This window comes from Saimiri boliviensis, chromosome 14 (genome assembly GCF_048565385.1).
Source record: "Saimiri boliviensis isolate mSaiBol1 chromosome 14, mSaiBol1.pri, whole genome shotgun sequence".
Taxonomy (NCBI): domain Eukaryota; kingdom Metazoa; phylum Chordata; class Mammalia; order Primates; family Cebidae; genus Saimiri; species Saimiri boliviensis.
The window spans coordinates 95796898-95817863 of NC_133462.1; the positions used below are offsets into that span (position 1 = coordinate 95796898).

The 20966-nt window shown below is 47.8% G+C and overlaps 1 protein-coding gene and 1 non-coding gene across 2 annotated transcripts in view; both read left to right on the forward strand.

The window, feature by feature from the left end:
* The window catches only part of LOC141581208 (phospholipid phosphatase 2-like), a 129896-nt gene that overhangs the window by 83119 nt on the left and 25811 nt on the right, over window positions 1-20966 (forward strand). The gene's annotated exons all lie outside the window — the stretch shown is intronic.
* On the forward strand, window positions 2674-2814 carry LOC141581342 (U4 spliceosomal RNA). Its single transcript, XR_012513936.1, has one exon. It is a non-coding gene; the product is annotated as a U4 spliceosomal RNA (small nuclear RNA).

Below are 20966 nucleotides of genomic sequence, written 5' to 3' on the forward strand. Positions count from 1 at the left end.
CAGTGGCGGCTGGGCGTGAGGGAGAAGAGCAGTTAAGATGACAGGATGGGTGAGAGGCATTCACATTATCATAAGAACAGTTGAGATGGCAGGGTTGGGTGAGGTGCTTGTCTGGGGAAGCTCCGCTGGGCACTGAGAGACAATGACAAATGCAGGTGGGGGGTGGGAGACGATCAGCCCAGGCCGGCAGGACTTCAGGCTTGCACATGGAGACCTGACATACCTGTCTTTTTATATATAGAGAGAAAGAATTAGAGAAGAGGGGGTGAGCAGACGTGCCTGACAGGGGACTGTGGGGGCACGTAAAATATTTTTTTTTTGAGCGGGGGAGACAGGCTGGAAATGGGAACAGGACAGGTGTGCAAATAAGGAAGGTCTGGACAATACGTTCTGCCTTACGAATGCTTAAGCTGCTGGGGGACTTAGAGGCACTCCGCGGTACTGTGGGTCATCCAGAGCAGCATCTGCCGACTTGTGATCGCCTGGATGCGGTTTTGTATGAATTGGGAGACTAAACAGAAGATATAGGGTCTGAACAGGAGAAGAAGAAAGATGGGTTTAAAGGAGTAAGGATTGGGAGGAGCCGTGACTCCAGTTAGGCAGTGTCCAGCCCATCCAGCCAGGTCCAGAATAACCGTTTGCCTGATTCGTGCGCTTTTGGGTTCTGTCTCTTCATTTATTGATGGCATTAAATACAAGGCCAGGCTGCTTTACATAAAAACAACATTTTTTCTGGAGCTTTGAACCCGAAAGCCAAGGGAACCAGCAAGGGCTGCTGCTGTTACAGGGCTCGGTGGGGTAACTGTGGAGGGAGAGCTTTTGTTTTCATGGTGTGTGAGGAAGCGTGAGGTATCTATAAGCAATTGCTCACTTTCATTAACAAGATTGTGTTTGAGAAGAGAATGGGAGCCAGATGAAGAGTGAAATGTCAGCTGTAATTGCCTGGAGGAAACGTGTAAACCGGCAACTTAAAGAAAAGCAGGGCATGTAAAGGTAAATGAGTGCTGTGAATTTGGGCTCAGTTAGGAATAACAGAAACAGACTTTTTGAGGTGTGGTTTAAGCAGTAGGGGTGACTGCTTAAAGCTAGAGAAGGCGAGGGGCTGAAGGTAAGTGTGTGAGGTGTAAAGACAAAACTTTGGAGGGGGTGACAGCTAGAGGGTAAGTGGGGCAGAGCCTGTGATTTTGAGGGATTCTAAGAGTATCAGGGCAGCAGCTGCTGCTGCACCTTGTCATGAGGGCCTGCCCAGGGCTGTGAGGTTAAGTTGTTTGGATAAAAAGGCTGCAGGCCATGGGCCTGGCTCCTACGTGAGAATCCTGACCACACAGCCCTGGACTTTAGCAGTTTAGAATGAAAAAGTGTTGAGACAGGTTGGGGAGAGCTAGGGAGGGAGCTGCTTTTAGAGCTGTTTTTTAAGGAGCAAAAGGAGGAGTGAGGAAAGGATTTAGGATTAATAGGGTTAGATAAGTTTTCTTTAGTGAGTTTATACAATAGCTTAGTTAGAATAGCAAAACCTGGTATCCTGAGGTGAAGTAGCAACCGCACCCAGGCAGGAGGCTCACAGCGCTGGCTGAGGCCGCGCGCCCTCTGGTGGCCGTCCCGCTGCACCACTTGAAGTCGGAGAGCAGAGTGTTCAGCGCCCTCCTTCTGGAAATGCAAACTGACATGGAGCCCACTAGCCTGTGTGTTTCCAAAAAGGAAGAAGGGACAATTAACTGGAAACCATAGGAATGAGATAAACATGGATGCACGTTTTACAACTGATGGAAAAATTCACTCAACATAGTCTTTGCACTTAAAATGCAAAACCGTCAGAGGCATCTTAACCACAGTGACTTTATTTTAAATAAAAGCTTTAGAAAAAGCTAAATCTGGGCAGGGTGCAGGGCTCACGAGTGTCATCCCAGCACTCTGGAAGGCCAAGGTGAGAGGATCACTTGAGATCAGGAGTTCAAGACCAGTCTGGGAAAATAGCGAGATCCCCATGTCTGCAAAAAATATAAAAATTAGCTGGCGTGGTGGCTCGTGCCTGTGGTCCCAGCTACCCAGGAGGCTGAGGTGGGAGGATCGCTTGAGCCCAGGAGTTTGAGGCCGCAGTGAGCCAGCCATGATCACACCGCTGCACTCAAGCCTGGGAGACAGAGTGAGACTCTCTCTCTCTCTCTCTCTCTCTCTCTCTCTCTCTCTCTCTCTCACACACACACACACGTTAAATTTGTTGGATTATATATTTAGGGATTGAGCACCTTTGGTTATAAAATATTTTTGGTTGCAGGAACAAGTTAATAACTACATAAAAACCCAAAACTTATAAATATATACCAATACTTTAAGCAAAAAGCATTCTTAATTTAAAAATAAGTTTTACTTTAAAGATAATAGTACACTCACAAATTATTGTTAAAATCAATAGTGACAGAGAAAACTAACAATACTAATAGCCTGACACAAACTGATCACAATCCTTTATAAGAGACAACACTGTTCTTAATAACCCATATAAACAAACATTAAGTAATCCTATTTGTACGTTAATGTGCTGGCATCACAGGTGTGATTACTTAATCCCAGCACTCTGGGAGGACAAGGAGGGCAGATCACTTGAGGCCAGGAGTTGGACAGCAGCATGGCCAACATGGTGAAACCCAGTCTCTACTAAAAATACAAAAATATAGCTTTGCACAGTGGCAGTATCGTAGCCAATGAGCTTTATCCAAGGAGCGATTATTGCTAATTGAAAACTTTTCCCAATACCCCGCCATGATGACTGGAAATGTAGTCAGCATTGGCAATTTTTGGCAGTCTCTATGGGGATGGAATAAAATAAATTAAATAACAAAAATAAATTAAAATGGAATAGAAATACAAAAAAATTAGCCGGGTGTGGTGGTGCACACCTGTAATCCCAGCTACTTGGGAGGTTGAGGCAGAAGAGTTCTTAAACCCAAGAAGCAGAGGTTGTAGGGAGCTGAGATCGTGTCATTGTGACTAGAATAAAACTCCATCTCAAAAAAAAATTTCTTTGAAACAGGTGCGTTCCTCCTCTTGCTTTCTGATAACTCCCTGCTCTGTCACTTAGTAGTGGTTAATAAACTTTCTTAATGTCACTAGACTCTGCGGGTCACCATAAATTCCATTTCGTGTGAGATTCAAAATCCTGTTGTTGGGGTCTGGGACAAGACCCCTTTGCTGGTGACAAAACTATAGTAATTCTTTTGTTTTCTTTCTTTCTTTTCTTTCTTTTTTTTTTTTTTTTTTTTTTGAGACAGAGTCTTGCTCTGTTGCCCAGGCTGGAGGGAAATGGTGTGATCTCAAATCACTGCCTCCTGTGACTCCCAGGTTCAAGTGATTCTCCTGCCTCAGCCTCCCGAGTAGCTGGGATCACAAGCACCTGCCACCACGCCTGGCTGATTTTTGAATTTCTAGTAGAGACAGTGTTTTCCAGTGTTGGCCAGAGCAGTCTCGATCTCTTGACATCAGGTGATCCACATGCCTCAGCTGCCTAAAGTACTGGGCTTACAGGTGTGAGCTACCTTGCTTGGCCGGCTTGTATCCTTGGTGATCGCTTGGATATGGAGGGTGGAGGAGGAGGGGTGTCGCTTGGATATGGAGGGTGGAGGAGGAGGGGTGTCACTTGGATACGGATGGTGGAGGAGGAGGGGTGTCGCTTGGATATGGAGGGTGGAGGAGGAGGGGTGTCACACAGATATCGCTCTTGGATTACCACCTGGGATATTAGGCTCAATGCTCTATTATTGGTTCGAACCCTGAGAGCGCCAACAAACAGCTTGAGGTGGTGTGGAGCAACATGCTGTTTTCATGAGCGCCTGGCTGCAGATGGGCTGAGGCCTAAAACAGTGTCAGCCCCCAAGTGAGGGTGAGGCTGGGGTTTTCTAGTCTCCTGTAAATGGGACGTGTTCCAGTCTGATGTAACTGCTTCGTGGTACCTAGACGGCCTCTATCCTGATCTTCAGGGGCTCCTTGTCTTCCGGCCTGCCCTTTTCTGGCTTCTACTCGCTTGCTGACCCATGCTGCTGGTGCATGTGGTCTTGTACCTTGGGACCAAGCCTGAGGAGGGAGGCGTTACCCCCAAGTTTTTGGGCCCCGGGGAGAATCTTTCATTAGGGAGAGTAGGCTGGCTGATTCTTCTTTGTTAGGCACAACTTGGTTTTGTAGGTGCAGTGGGGTGCCTCAAGCTGAAAGCCTGACTCCTTGTATGGGCCAGACCCCACGTGGGCGTTCCTGTGACTGCCAGGCCACTTTGAGGCTGAGAGACAGTTTTATCTGGCCTCTGTCCTGCACATGTCTATGGATGCCTTCTCTGTGTTGGCAGATCTGGAGGTCCCCCAGATAGGATCCCGTGAAGAGATCTCAAAGATCATTAGTCCATTGTGTTTATCACATCACTTCCACAATCAAAGATGAATAAAATATAGAGGAGTATTTAGTGATAAGGCTGATGGTGCACCTGTGCTAGGCAGTGTTTTAGTTCCTTGAGACACCAAGGAGTTGAGACAATCCTTTGCCTTATAGTTTTGCATCTGTAAGTCCTGCTATCGACAGCTGTGTGTGTTAAAATGTCTGATTTATCAGGCAGGATCTGGGTTGTCTGTAAGCTTAGGTGAGGGGAGGCTGGTGTCCAGCAAGTATCCAGTACCCCTCAACATCCCAGTTCTTCTCCACCAATCTTCCAATTCTAGGACTGATGTGGAGGCCCTCAGAGCGACTTAAGAGGGGAAGTAGTCAGTGTGCTCTGTGGCTAGCTTGTTTGGGAGCATACATTGTAAATCCTCTGCCGACAAAACGTTGGAAACAAGTAGTGTTTCAGCTCGAGTTTCTCATAAATGGCTTGCAGTCGTACAAACCAGAGCATGCATACCACAGGGCAACATGAGGGTCCCTCTACCAGCCTTTCTCCCAGCAGCCTAAGTGGGCATCTACACAGAATAATGTGTGCAGCCTCACTGTGTGAAAGTCCAGTGCTTTGTGCTTGGAGTGTCATCAGGGAAGGCCACTTACTTGGAAGGTTGCCGAGCTGTCGCGGAGGGAAGGAGGGGGTGTGCCGTGCTGCTGGGTCTGCGTCTCGCTCTGTGACAGGAGGTGTGGTGGCCTAGAATTAGAGCCTAAACAACACCATGGTATAAAAGATAAAGCTGATTTTCAAAAATAAGTTGTAAAGGCTGCCCCATTCTCCTCACAGTGACTGTGGGCCTTGGCCTCTGTAAATACAGCTGCTAGTTTACTTTGCAAAATGCAAAAGGTAAAGCTGCTTATCAGTAACTGCCAGAGTTGCTAGTCTTTGCTTACCGGTAATAACCAGAATAAGCATCCCCATCTAATTCCATCCTGACTCCTGAGGCTTGTAATAAGTGAGTAAGATCTGTTATTTCTACCTTAACTCAGACAATGTGCAAACTAATGCTTATCTTGACTTCTGTAAGCCACTTAGGTAACAATCAAAGTGACAACAAGTCCTCTGGCCCTCAGAATGTCTGAATCCCTTCACCTCCACCCCTGCCCCACACTCTCACCCCCAAAGGTGGGCATAGAAAAGTCTTGTCACCCTCCTTTCATTGCCACAGGTTAGAGAGACATGAGTCCTCCGTGGTCGCTGGCATAATAAACCATGTAATTTGGCATAGTTTTGTCTTGGTGTTGACTTTCTGTGCTCAGTCCAGTATAACAGAGGTATGAGAGAGCCTTGGTCTTATGAAGACTTTGGGTATCCCAGCTCACTTCATCCATGATCAGCGTGATGCAGGCACTGGGCCCTGGTTCTGGAGGTGGGAATACACCCTGGGCTTCCACTGCATGGCTGGCACAGTGGACTTTCAGGTGCCTCTTTGGGGACTGCTACAGAGTCCTGTGCCAGATGCAGTGGTGCACAGCTGGGACCCAAGGGTCCCTGCTTCTTCTGGAGAATCTGGGCAGATGTAAAGGGTTAAGGTTAGTGGTATGGTTAGGGGTTAAGTTTAGGGTCAGTGTTGGGGTTTTGGGGTTGGGATCAAGGGTCAAGGGTCAGGGTTAAAGAGTAGGATGAGAGATTGGGGTAGGGTTAGTGTTTAGGGTTAGAGGTTAAGGGGGTGAGGGTGAGGATAATAAGCAGATTACTAACAGCAATTCTGCTTCACTTCAATAACAACCTTCTCCAACTTATTTTGTCTCGACAAACTTATTTTTCCAAGAATTCCAGGCTTCTTAAAGCACCCAGGGACTTTTCACACCTTAAATCTGTGAAATTCTGTCTTCTTCTGCCGTATGCATAGTTCAAACATACAAGGAGAGGCAAAGCCAGATGCCTTCCTGAAGGGACCCAAGAAATTCTTCTCTTTCTCTCTCTGGAACGAAATGAACTCTCTGGACCATCAGTGCTAACCTTCAAAAGCCAAACCCAGGCTGGGCGCGGTGGCTCAATCCTGTAATCCCAGCACTTTGGGAGACCAAGGCGGGTGGATCACGAGGTCAAGAGATCGAGACCATCCTGGTCAACATGGTGAAACCCCATCTCTACTAAAAATAAAAAAAATTAGCTGGGCATGGTGGCGTACACCTGTAGTCCCTACTAGGGAGGCAGAGGCAGAATTGTTTGAATCAAGGAGGCGGAGGTTGCAGTGAGTCGAGATCGTGCCATTGCACTCCAGCCTGGGTAAGAAGAGTGAAACTCCGTCTCAAAAAAAAAAAAAAAAAAAGTCAAACCCATTTGTGAGATCTTTAAAACTACTGTAGACCCAAGTGTTTATATTTATATGACATCAATTTAGTATTTATATTAATATAAGGGAGAACACTTAAATCTGTCTACGCCACATGTGCCTCTGGCTCATTGCCCAGTTAATTGTCGCTTCAGGCTAAACTTTGGTTTCTGTCTCTAATTTTTGTCCGAAAGAATATAACTGATCTCAAAACATCTGCTATTATTTTAGGGACTCGTGCTGCCATCTCCATTCCTCCCTCTTTTCTTGCAGTCTGTGCGGAAGTTCTTTAACGTGAACATTTTGACCACCTTCACGCTCCCATGTCCACTGTGAGCACATTCAGACTTACCCAGCCAAGGCTGTCATCTTAGGCCAGGGATTTTTTAGGGATCTTTATTTTGCTGTGATACAGTTGGCACTCCTTTGACTCACTGTATCAGCCTAAAGGTCTTTTCATTTTAGGAGCCCAAGAGGGCAGAAAAAGAAGCAGGTGAGGAATTAAACCTTCTGAGTCGCGAGAGAGTCCCGTTGTGTTAAGCAACATTGCAGAACATCGTATGTAGCAATCTAGCAGATGAGGCACGTGGCTGCTGGGCACACATGCCCGCTTGCTGCTGTGAGCTCAGACTCCCTCATCATTAGTCTTTTCTATTTCTGGAGGGAATTATAAGGGCCACTTGTTAACCTGTAAGTCAGAGAAAGTTAAAGGTGTTTCCCCAAAACACTGAGGACAGAATGAAAGATGAGGAGTGTTAGCCACAGCTCAGAAGTGCAGGAAAGTCAGTGTGGGTTGTTGGAGAAATGCAGGTCTTTTTTCTTTTGGAAGTCTCCCTAGAATGGGGTCAAGGACTCTGCCCATTCTAGGATGAATAATTGGTATATTAGACACCCTCGGATGTTTATCCCAAGCCTTCATTTAGGGATCTTAATGAGTTTGTTCAGCCATCACAGTCTCAAATGCTAAGGAGGACATTGGAATCTCTCCACAGTCCAAACTGGCACTGTCTTTTAACGTTGAGTCTCTCATTATTCTCACCTGACATACCTTATGTATCCCACACTCATGCTAATAACACATCGTGCTCACTGTTACCTTTGCAACAAGACTTGAACTTTACTTAGCCTGGAGGAGTGCACTTCACATGTCCAGACCCAGTTCTGACTCATTCTTCAGCCCTGCATCAGTCAGTGGGGGCTGGTTAAACCATGGTGACAAACAACCTCCTAGTTTCAGTGGCTCAAAAATCTTCTTCCTCATTTATTTGCATCTCATCATGGGTCAGGTGAGTGGTCGCTCTGTGCTGTGTCGTCCTAACACAGGAATCGAGGCTGAAGGAGGTACCATCAGTAAGATCCCCATTGCTCTAGAAAAGACAAAAAGCATGCTGGATAGAACTGTTTCTTGGAGATTTCTCCTGAAGAAGTCACATATTATGTCTTCTAACCTCCAATGGCAAAAAAAAAAAAAAAAAAAAAATGAAGTCACGTGGCCATGCAAACATTTAAGTAGGTGGGATGGAACAGTCAGAATGCGTTGATAAAAAATGAACTGAAAATATGTGGAGAACAGCGCCAATGACTATTGTGAATGCCAGCATGCATTCCTGACAACCCAGTGCTGCTACCCTTCACACTTCTTCTGTCTTGCAAAGTGTTAGAACTTCTTATCTGAAGCCATACCACTCAGAGGGACTGCAGAATACATAATGACATCTCCTTTAGGATGGCCTTAGAGAATTCAAGGAAAAGAAGTTAAATAATCAAAAGGTGCTTTTGGATACAGCTGTTTGGCACTAGAGGGTAAGATTAGAGACAGATTGTAGTGATAATAGGGTTAGAATTGGGGTCTGGGTCAGGGTCAGGGCTGGAAGTATAGTTAGAGGTGGGGTCACGGTCAGGGTCAAGATAAAAGTCAGGGTCAAAGTTAGGGTCAGAATTATAGACCAGGGTATGGATCAGAGTTTAGGGTCAGGGTCAAAGTCTAGGGATGAGGTTAGGATTAGAAGCAGAGCTTTGTTCTCCTCAGGACCCACCTGAGGAGAGGCCATGGCTTTGGAGCACCTGGTAGCATGTCCACAGTGAAGACCAAAGTTTTGTTCTCCTCAAGTCTGACCTGGGGAGATGTGGCTGCAGGCCACGTGAGGAAGGTGAGGCAAAAGCTTCCTGTCTGCTCCCCATGTGCAGAGGAAGGAACTCTGACACTGGCTTTACTTCCACACATTATATTCTACAAGTCTTGTTTTCAGAAACATCTCTTGCCTGAGGCTTTGGCTGCTCATCATCGTAGTGTGCCCTAACGTATTGTGAGATTTGGGTTTGTTTTTGGGGTGAGGTCTTCATATAGAGAAAGGAGAAATGCTTAGAGCCACCATCAGGACAGCTGGAATGAAAGCTGGGGATGGGCAGGTGCCTTTCAAGTCACCCCAATCCTGAGGCCGGAGGAAACATGTCCACCCCCTGTAAACACTTTTATTGATGTTTTAATTACTCATTTTTCTTACAGCATTAAAGTTGTCAAAACAGGCATATTAAATAATAAAATGTAGGCATATGAAAACTTGCAACATGATTTAAGTTTAAATATATTATTTGTACCTCAACATTTTTATTTTGTTGAGAAAGTCTAAGGTTAATTGGCAGTATAGTTTTAATAGTAGATAGAATAATGTGTGTTTTACAAACATTAACAACCTACATTACATGTATGAACCCCAAAAATCTGAGACAGGTCTTAGATTTCTTAGGGAGTTAATTTTGCCAAGTTTGAGGATCCCCGCCCCTGTGATGTATCCTCATGAGGTCCTGACAACATGTGCCCCAGGTAGTAGGAGCACAGCTTGGTTTTATACATTTCAGAGAGACATGAGACTTCAGTCATTATGTGTAAGATGTACATTGGTTCAGTCCAGAAAGGTGAGACAACTCAGAGAAGGCCAGACAGGGGGCTTCCAGATCATAGGTAGATAACAATGAATGGTTTCATTCTTTTGAGTTGCTGATTACCCTTTCCAAATGAGGCAATCGATATGCATTTATGTTGGTGAGAAGATGGGTGACTTTGGATAGAAGGGGAGGCAGGTTTGCCCTAAGCAGTCCCCAGCTTGACTTTTCCCTTTAGTGTAGTGATTTTGGTTCCCCAAGATTGATTTTCTTTTTACAAGGTCAAACGTGTTTTCCTATGAGCATTAATTATTCATTGTGTATTTTATTACACAAATAAGGCAGAGATTTTTAAAAAAGTATCAACTTCATGACTAGCTAAATAATTACACAGAAGTTCAACTAAATTTGGAAACATTCCAGAGTTTGGGTTTCCAATAATTCTTTGTGATTATTTTAAATGTAAAGTATTTTTTCCCTATAAAACATAGAAACATCTAAAATCACCCATAGGGTGTCCTGCCAATTTTGTTTCTCTAGTTTCCTCATTTTCTGCAAAGCCCTATTGAGGAAATTGACTTTAAATATCTTTTTAAACTTTTCTGTTTTAGGAAGTGTTGCGGTGAGACATTGAATTATCATGGTCACAAGTTCAGTTCACATTCTTTTTCTCTTTAAATACTTTTTCCCAGTGGCCAATATTTGATTCTGGTGTATTATGGCTAAAAGGTAGACACTGGAAAAAACAGACAAGAAATATTTGGAATAAGTGATCCAGTCACAATGAGTCAATCAGCCAATGGAACATATTTTTACAAAGTCACTCTTGTTAAAATATCCATGAATTGAAATAGAATCTGTAAGGTTATTATTTTTTTTCCTGGTCTAAGGTGAACAGCATTTTAGAGAATGAACCCAGGACATATCCACAGCACAAGAAAAAAATGTGAAAAATAAGTTCACACATATGTAAAGCCCATACTCAAGGAGTGAGGCGTTAGTTCCACCTTCTTGATGGCTGAGTATCTACATTAAGTATTTGGAATTCTTTTGCAAAGGAGATTTCTATTCAACTCCATTTGCTTATTCACCTACCCATACAAATGGAGACACATAGATAATTACTTGAAGCTTTAGTTAGTATTAAACACTGCAGCAGTATGTTGAACAGTTCATTCCTGTGTTGGCCAGCGGTAGCTCTTTTTATTGGCTCCAATTGTCCTTTGACATATTTCAATTATTTATTTATTTTTTTTTTTGAGACGGAGTTTCACTCTTGTTACCCAGGCTGGAGTGCAATGGCGCGATCTCGGCTCACCGCAACCTCTGCCTCCTGTGTTCAGGCAATTCTCCTGCCTCAGCTTCCTGAGTAGCTGGGATTACAGGCACGTGCCACCATACCCAGCTAATTTTTTGTATTTTTAGTAGAGACGCGGTTTCACCATGTTGACCAGGATGGTCTCGATCTCTTGACCTTGTGATCCACCCGCCTCGGCCTCCCAAAGTGCTGGGATTACAGGCTTGAGCCACTGCACACGGCTGACATATTTCAATTTTTTTTTAGTACTTACTTTCTGATACTTCAAGATTATCCTGGCTCATATATTTACTGTCCTGGTTCTAGTATCAGACATTTCTTCAATGAGCCTGATTCCTTTCAGAATGGTAGGAAAATTTGTATCTGGCTGCTGAGTGAGCACATTGTGTCTAGTCTCTCATTAGCAATGCTAGGAAGTATGTGTGTGTATGTCACCTACCTATACACACCTAGTTAGGAAGGTTTCGATGTGGAACTGCATGTATCTGTATTAAACTAAACACAAGTTTATGTTGATGTCTTCACCTCTGATCTACTATCACATGAATCTACCCTTCTACCCTTGCTAATTTATAACCTCCCACTTCAACAGTGAGGGACCTGGTTCCTACCATCTGTGACTTATATAACTCATTGTTTGATTCCAGATACAGATACTGTGGTTTTACAATTGTTCACCATTACCCTGTTGGAAAGAACTTTATAAAATGGAATCCAATGATGAAGTATAGTTTATTTTCCTTTAGCCTACAGATTCTGTTCATTGTTAAAGAGACTTAGGTCAGTACCGTTTTCGCTACACCTTCAGAGAGTTGTTTCCCACATTTGCGTCTTAGTCCATTTTGTGCTTCTGTAACACAATACCTGAGGCAGGGTAATTTGTTGTTGTTGTTTTTTTTTTTTTTTGAGACGGAGTTTCGCTCTTGTTACTCAGACTGGAGTACAATGGCGCGATCTCGGCTCACCGCAACCTCCGCCTCCTGGGTTCAGGCAATTCTCCTGCCTCAGCCTCCTGAGTAGCTGGGATTACAGGCACGTGCCACCATGCCCAGATGATTTTTTGTATCTTTAGTAGAGACGGGGTTTCACCATGTTGACCGGAATGGTCTCGTTCTCTTGACCTTGTGATCCACCCGCCTCAGCTGCCCAAAGTGCTGGGATTACAGGCTTGAGCCACTGTACCTGTCATATTTATTTTTATTTTTATTTTTGGAGGTAGATTCTGGCTCTGTTGCCCGGGCTGCAGTGCAGTGATTCCATCTTGGCTCACTGCCTGCAACCTCTGCCTCCCGGGTTCAAGCGATTCTCCTGCCTCAGCCTACCGGGTAGCTGAGACTACAAGCACCCTACCACACCTAGCTAATTTTTGTATTTTTAGTAGAGACAGGGTTTCACCCAGTTGTCCAGGCTGGTCTTGAGCTCCTGAGCTTAGGCAATCTGCCCACCTCAGCCTCCCAAAGTGCAGGGATTACATGTGTGAGCCACCCTACTCAGTCTGCAAATGCATGTAATACACCTACCCTACCAAGCATTGGATGTTAGCCCAGCCAACTTCAGGTTGAGAACAAACCGAGCAGTACTAAAAGGAGAACAAAACCCACTCACCCTTTCCCAGCGTGGATCATGACTTTGACATTTCAGGGGTCCAGCCTTCGTGAATGTTTGTAGAAACATAATAAACTTGGATAAATGTACCACCTTTAAGTGTACAATTCAGTGGCGTTTGGTAGCTTCACAATATTGTGCAACAATCAGTGCCATCTGTTTCTATACTTTCTCATCAGCCCAAACAGAAATGCTGTCCTTATGAAGCAATAGTTGACCGACTTTTAAATTTTTATTTACGTATTTATTTATTATGAGACTGAGTCTTTCTCTGTCTCCCAGGCTAGAGTACAATGGTGCAATCTCGGCTCACTGCTACTTCCACCTCCCAGGTTCTAAGCAATTCTTCTGCCTTAGCCTCCGGAGTTGGGATATTACAGGTGCATGCCACCACACCCAGCTAATTTTTGTATTTTTTGCAGAGATGGGGTTTCACCGTGTTGGTCATGCTGGTCTTGAACTCCTGACCTCGTCGCGATCCAGCCACCTCAGCCTCCCAATGTGCTGGGATTACAGGCATAAGCCAAAATTTTTTATTTTTTAAGAGATGAGGTCCTGCTCTGTTACCCAGGCTGGGGTGCAGTGGCATAACTATAGTTCACTGCAGCCTCAATCTCCTGTGCTCAAGTGATCCCTCCTGCCTCGGCCTCCCAAGTAGATGGGACTACAGGTGCACACAATTTCATGTGGCTAATTTTTATCTTTTCTATAGAGACAGGGTGTCACTATGTTCCCAGGCTGGTCTCAAACTCCTGGGTTCCAGAGATCCTCCCACCTCAGCCTCCTGAAGTACTGGGATTAAGGGCATGAGCCACTGTGCCTGGCCCTCATGCAATTTATTGAATACTATACTAACCGTGAAAAACGGACAGATTGTATCAGTACTGGAAGCACAGTTTCTACTGAATGTGTTCATTTTTGTGCCATTGTAAAGTCAAAAAGTTGTGTGACCATCTGCACTTGCAAGTACTGGTAGGCTTAGACACTTGGATTTTAGATCCAGAAACATCCAAACACCTCCTGCTGGGTGGCAGAAGGCTGTAGGGGTCAGAGCTCTTAGCTGCTAGTGAGAGAAGCCCAGTCAGGCTGAGTTTAAAAACTGAGACCGGGCACTGTGGCTTATGCCTGTAATCCCAGCACTTTGGGAGGTCGAGGTGGGTGGATCACCTGAGGTCAGGAGTTTGAGACCAGCCTGACCAACATGATGAAACCCTATCTTACTAAAAATACAAAACTTAGCCTGGCATGGTGGCACGTGTCTGTAGTCCCAGCTACTTGGGAGGCTGAGGCAGGAAAAATTGCTCGAACATGGGAGGCAGAGGTTGCAATGAGCCGAGATCATGCCATTGCACTCCAGCCTGGGTGACAGAACAAAAACTCCATCTCAAGAAAAAAACAAAAGAAAGAAAAGAAAACGAATTTGTGGGCAGCTGAGTAAAATCAAGGAGACACAGAGACTAAAGATGACAGGCAGCCAGGTGGACAGCCACAGCCTCATCAAGCCCAAACATGCAGAGGCTGGCCTGGGGGGGTGACACAGAAATGGCCAGGCATGGTGGCTCATGCCTGTAATTCCAGCGTTTTAGGAGACCTAGGAGAGCAGATCACTTGAGACAAGGAGTTCAAGACCAGCCTGACCAATATGGTGAAACCATTTCCACAAAAAACACAAAATTGAGGCCAGGCACGGCGGTTCAAGCCTGTAATCCCGGCACTTTGGGAGGCCGATGCGGGTGGATCACGAGGTCAAGAGATCGAGACCATCCTGGTCAACATAGTGAAACCCCGTTTCTACTGAAAATACAAAAAGTTAGCTGGGCGTGGTTGCACGTGCCTGTAATCCCAGCTACTCAGGAGGCTGAGGCAGGAGAATTGCCTGAGCCCAGGAGGCAGAGGTTGCTGTGAGCCGAGATCGCGCCATTGCCTGGGTAACAAGAGTGAAACTCCATCTCAAACAAACAAACAAACAAACAAAAAACACACAAAATTAGCCAGGCATGGTTTCAGGTGCCTGTAACTTCAGCTACTTGGGAGGTTGAGGCAGGAGAACTGCTTGAGTCTGGGAGGTGGAGGTTGCAGTGAGCTGAGATCACACCATTGGACTACAGTCTGATCAACAGAGTGATTCTCTCTCAAAAAAAAAAAAAAAAAAAGAGAAAAAAAAGACACATAGAGACAATTTCTATGCAGAATTGTGAGTGAGTGTCTCTCCTTTTTGGGGCAATGTCAGGGGATTTCCAGGATCTGGGAGTGGGCACTGAGCATGTGGCTGAAAATCCTGGACAGCTGCAACATCCAGATGTACTTAGCAGAGGAATCCAGGATGTGCCTGACTGGGGTATCAAAAAAGCTGTCAATTCCAGCTGGCTGTGGATGTTGATGCTATACATCCTGTATCTGAATTCTCCCATCAGTAGCTCTATCTAGTTAGAAAGGCAAAGAAGAAAGAAAATCATGGTCCCGTTCCCCAAAGGAAAGGGCAAGGAGGCGGGAAGGTGGAAGGGAACTTCCTGGTGCTGTGGCCTGAATCTCCACTTGTGCTGCTGTGTTCCCCACTAGACTCTGTACTTCCAGAAGGGGCTGGAGATGGGCACAATGCCAGCCCCTCCCTTCTCTCCAGAAGTGTTCTGCAACCCTGACATTCACAGTAATTGCTTCTTTCTGTTCGTCTTCTTTTTGAGGCAGGTTCTTGCTTAGTCACCCAGGATAGAGTGCAGTGGTGTGATCATGGCTCACTGAAGTCTTGACCTCTTGGGCTCAAGTGATTGTCTCCCCTCAGCCTCCTGAGTAGCCGGGACTATAGGCGTGCACCACCATTCCTGGTTAATTTAAAAAAAAAAACTTTTTTTTTTTTTTTCCTGTAGAGACAGGGTCTTACTGTGTTGCCAGGCTGGTCCCAAACTCCTGGGCACAAGTGATCCTCCCTTCTCGGCCTCCCAAAGTGTTTGGCATTACAGGTGTGAGCCACCACACCTGGCCTCTTTGTGTTTCTTTAGAGTAGAGCCATCCTATTATGCATCTCTAGCACATAACTGTTCCCCAGCATTGTTATGTCTTTTAAGCCTCTTTCAATCTCCCAAGTTGGTTGGCTGGGTGAGTGCTCACACCTGTAATCCTGATGTGATAGGATCATTTAAGTTCAGAGGTTTGAAACCAACCTGGACAACACAGGGAGACTTCTGTCTCTACAAAACCTAATTTTTTTCTTTTTTTAAAACTCTACCCAGGCTGCAGTGCAGTGGTGTGATCTCACCTCACTGCAACCTTCGCCTCCTGGGTTCAAGTCATTCTTCTGTTTCATCCTCCCAAGTAGCTGACATTACAGGCACATGGGACCATGCCCAGCTAATTTTTGTACTTTTAATAGAGCCGGGGTTTCACCATGTTGGCCTGGCTGTCCTCAAACTCCTGACCTCAGGTGATCTGCCCACCTAAGTCTCTCAAAGTGCAAAGATTGGGATCACAGGTGTGAACAACCGTTCTTGGCCAAAAAACTAAAATTTTAAAAAAGAAAAAATCTCAAGTTTCTCCTGTATTCCTTTTCCATTTTTTTTTTTTTTTTTTTTTTTTTTTTTTTGAAACAGTCTTGCTCTGTCACCCTGGCCAGAGTGCAATGGCACAATCTCAGTTCACTGCAACCTTCGACTCCCAGGTTCAAGTGATTCTCTTGCTTCAGCCTCCTGAATAGCCGGAATTACAGGCATGTGCTACCACACCTGGCTAATTTTGGTATTTTTGGTAGAGATGGGGTTTCTCCATGTTGTCTGGCTGGTCTCAAACTCCTGACCTTGTGATCTGCCCACCTCGGCCTCCCAATGTGCTGGGATTACAGGCGTGAGCCTCCTTGCCTGGCCTATCCCTTTTCTTTTCTATGGATTTTGGAAGACTCCACACTGTTGGGCCTGTAACATTTCTCAAAGTCTGGATTTCCCTGGTGCAGGTGAACCCATTCTCTGTCTTTTGAATTTGTGGCATATTTGCAGCTGGATTTATGCTCACCCCATTAGATTAGAGTTTGAGCTTGTTGGCAAGATTCAGTGGGTGATGTGATTGATCTCTTATTGGTGATGAATACTATCATATTGTCTCTCTTATTTTGTTAATTTTTTAAATTAGTCTTTTAGAAATAGGGGTCTCATTTTGTCACCCAGTCTGGACTGCAGTGACTCTACCATAGCTCCCTGAAGCCTCAAATTTCTGGGCTCAAGTGATCTGCACACTGCAGCCTCCTAAGTAGCTGAGACCACACACCACCATACCCAACTTTTTTTCTTTTTTGAGATGAAGTCTGGCTCTGTCACCCAGGCTGGAGTACAGTGGCATGATCTCAGCTCATTGCAAACTCCACCTCCCTGGTTAATGCAATTCTCCTGCCTCAGCATTCTGAGTAGGTGGAATTATAGGCAACCGCCACCACACCCAGCTAATATTCATATTTTTAGTAGAGATGGGCTTTCACCATGTAGGTCAGGCTGGTCTGGAACTCCTGACCTCAAGTGATCTGCCTGCCACAGCCTCCCCAAGTGCTAGGATTACAGATGTGTGCCATCGCACTGTACCTGGCCAATGCTCAGCATTTTCTTTTTTTAGACTGAGTGTTGTTTTGTCACCCAGGCTGGAGTGCAGTGGCGCAATCTCGGCTCACTGCAATCTCCACCTCCTAGGTTGAAGTGATTCTGTTGCCTCAGCCTCCTGAGTAGCTGGAATTACAAGCACCCACCACCAGGCCCAGCTAATTTTTGTATTTTTAGTAGAGACGGGGTTTTGCCATATTGGCCAGGCTGGTCTTGAACTAATCTAGTGATCCACCCACTTCAGCCTCCCAAAGTGCTGGGATTCCAGGCTTGAGCCACCGCGCCTGGTACCTAATTCCTATTCCCTGGTCATGGATGGGAGCTATGGAACCTTTCCCCAGAATACATGCTGGCCCCAACAGAACTTCAGGGTTCAGTCTCCTAAGAGATGTTCCTCTGTTTGTGCTACACACCCAAATAATCCATCTCAGTCCACCGTCAGACAACTTCCAGGAATGACAGTGGCTGTAGTCTAGCTGAAGAAACACTGAAGTAGGAGTCAGCAGACCCCAGGACTCTTTTGACTCAGCCACTAACAACTTAATGTGGCCTTGGGGAAAAAAAAACCTGGAGCGACCATGCCTGTAATCCCAGCACCTTGGGAGGTTGATGTGGGAGGATTGCTTGAGCCCAGGAGTTTGAGAGCAGCCTGAGCAACATAGCAAGACCCCATCTCTACAAAAAATTTCAAAAATCCTCGTATAACCGAGGATTTGACTGTGGGGATGACTCCATCCCGTACCCCTATCGTCCAGACACCATCACCCTTGGGCTCATGGCCGGGGTCACTGTCACAGCCACCGTCATTCTTGTAAGGCAGGAGGGGTTCAGAGGGACAGGGAGGGGGGCAGGATGGGGTACAGCCTAACCCTGGGTTCCTGATGGGGGTGGCCTGGAGGTCTGTGGGGGGCTGGGGGACACAGCCTTGCCCCGAGTGGTAATTGTGGGTAATAGGAACACCCTTTTGTGTTTTGAGATGGAGTTTTGCTCTTGTTGCCCAGGCTGGAGTGCAATGGCAGGATCTCCGTTCACTGTAACCTCTGCCTCCTGGGTTCAAGTGATTCTCTTGCCTCAGTCTCCCCAGTAGCTGGGACTACAGGCATGCTAATTTTTGTATTTTTAGTAGACAGGTTTCACCATGTTGCTCAGGCTGGTCTTGAATGCCCGACCTCAGGTGATCCTCCCACCTCAGCCTCCCACAGTGCTGGGCTGGCAGGCGTGAGCCACCGAGCCCAGCTAGGGCACCTTTAGAGTCCCCAGCTCTGCAGCAGCCTTGGGGAGGCCCATGGGGAGGACTGAGGCCCACTAAGGGCCCATGGGCTGACCAGGACCTCCGCTGGTCGCTGCGGCTGCCCCACACGCAGGTCTCGGCGGGAGAAGCCTACGTGGTGCCCACAGACCAGCTCTATTCCTGCTCTGACTTCAATAATTATGTGGCTGCTGTGTACAAGGTGCTGGGGACCTTCCTCTTCAGGGCGGCTGTGAGCCAGTTCTGCCCGCCTGTGTTTTCGCTGTGGCCTGGGACTTCACTGAAGGGGTCTATCTCGGAAGCCACCAAATGCCATCGCTTCCTGAGGGCACCCCAGCTCACCTAAGCAGGTTGGGACTGGCTGGGGCTTGGACGGTAAAAAGCCTGAGGAGGTAAGGGCCTGAAAGCTGGCAGCTTCCCACTCTTTTCCAAGTTCTGCTTGTCATAAAGTTTCCCAACAGACCCCTGACTCTCTGGTCCCTTCATTCTTATCCCTGTGCAACCATGCTGCAGCTCGGGACCTCCCCGTGGGGTCATTTTCAACAGGTGCCGGGCACCATAGCAGCCTGAGGGCTCCCCAGCGCAGAAGCTAAGCAGGGTCAGGCCTTGCTGCACCTTGCGTCAAGGACCCCCTGGAGAGAACGGGCGCGGGACGCTTTTGGCTTCCGGCTCTTTTTCCACTCTCCCCGCTTGCCGAAGGGCTTCCCAACCGCCCCCTTACATTCTGGCCTTCAGTTTCCCGCCCGGATTTGGCCCGCCACGGAGCCTCCCTTTGGGGCTCCGTCTAGGCAGCCCACGAGCACCACAGCAGTCTGAGAGTCGGGGTGGTGAGAACCGTGCGACCACGGGAAAAAGGGAAAAGGGCAGGAAGCCAGGAGCCGCCAGGGCTGGCCTTCCCAGGCAGTTCCCCATCCAAGCACAGCCAGGCGCGACCCTGCTTAGCTTCCAGGCTGGGAAGGCCTCAGGCTGCGGCGGTGACCGGGGGCTGCCAGGGCGGGGGCTCGGGCGAGCAGGGAAGGGGCTGAAGAGAGTCGGGGCGGGTGGGAGGCGAGCAGGAGGCCGCGAGCCTGCAGCCCCCGCGCGGCCCCTCGTGTAAGCCCCGGCCACGCTCTCGCCGTCTCGGCGTCAGTGCTGGGCGCCCTCAGGCTGCTGTGCTGACCCGGGTCCGCCAACACGGACCCGCGCGGAGACGTCCTCGTCCACGTTGGAGGTGCAGGTAGGCGGGAAACGGGGTCCCGAGAGCGGCGGTGGTTAGGAAGTGTTGGGACACGTGGGAGAAAACAGGAAAACAGCGGGAAGCCAAGAGCCTCCGGGCCCCCATCACTGTGGCTTCCGGCCGGCCCGGGCGCCCGCGGACTGCTGCAGCCCACGGAACCTTCCAGAAGAAACTCCCACAAAAAGACCCGGGGCTGCAGCGAGAACACGGGCGGGCGGAGCCGGGCGCTGCGCGGGGTCGAGCCTGGAGCGTCTGGGGCCGGGCGCTTCATCTTTCCGCGTCCTTCAATCTGCCCCGCACCCGGCCCAGCACTTCCCGGTCACCCCGACTCTTCCCGGTCACCCCGACTCTCTGTCCTCTCTTTCGCCCCCGCCGGGTTTGTCTCACGCCCTTGGCTGCCAGAGCAGCTCTCGGGCCGCGCCTGGAGGAGGCTGAGCCCGGTTGGGCCTGGCTGCGGCCTGAAAGGGGGCTGCGCGGGGGGGACCGGGGGCCGGAGGGTTTCGGCTTTCCGCCGCGTTCCCGCTGTCAAAACAGTTTTCAACACCGTCCGAGTCTGTCTCCGCTTTCCCGCTCCTGCCACGGCCAGGGACCTCCCTGGAGGGTCTCTCTAGGCCGACCTCTGGCGCCCCAGTCTGGGAGCTAAGCAGAGTGGGGCCCGGCTAGGGCTTGGATGGGGGACCGCCCGGAGAGTCCCTGGCTGGTGGCTTTTGGCTTTTGGCTCCCTTCCTGCTTTCCCCCACTGGTTACAGCGCTTTTCAGCCACCCCCTGACTCTTTGGAACCCCTTTGTCCTGCACACCTGCCACCTTGGACCTCCTGCTGGGGGTCAGACCTGGCAGCCCGAAGTCATCATAGCAGCCTGATGAGCAAAGCAATGTCGGGTTTGGATAAAGCTTAAAATGAGGACCACCTGGAAAGTCCAGAGGCTGGAGGTGTTTGGCTTTCTCCTTCCTCACCGTTTTTCCTTGCTTTTGGAATCGCTTCCCTGGTGCCCCTGACTCTCTGGTTTCCCCCTCCTTTTTTTTTTTTTTTTTCTTAATTTTACTTTAGGTGTATACTATATCCAGCATTTCTCCTCATGTTATCCCTCCCCACCCTCCCCATCCCCCACTGTCCCTCCCCTACCCCCACCCCACAACTGCCCCCAGTTGTGATGCTCCTCTCCCTGAGTCCATGTGTTCTCATTGTTCAACACCCAGCTAGGAGTGAGCACATGCGGTGTTTGGTTTGGGGAAAGCGCGGTTTTCCTTTATTATCTGACTGCTCCTTTGCCGGGATCCAGGGCCTCCACTTGGAATTCCGTTTTGGCAGCCAAGGGTGGCCATAGCAGCCTGATAGTATCCTAGCTGGAAATTAAGCAGGATCAGGCCTGGCAGGGGCTTGGATGACAGACCACGTGCGGAGAGTAGGGGATGAAGGCTCCTGGCTTT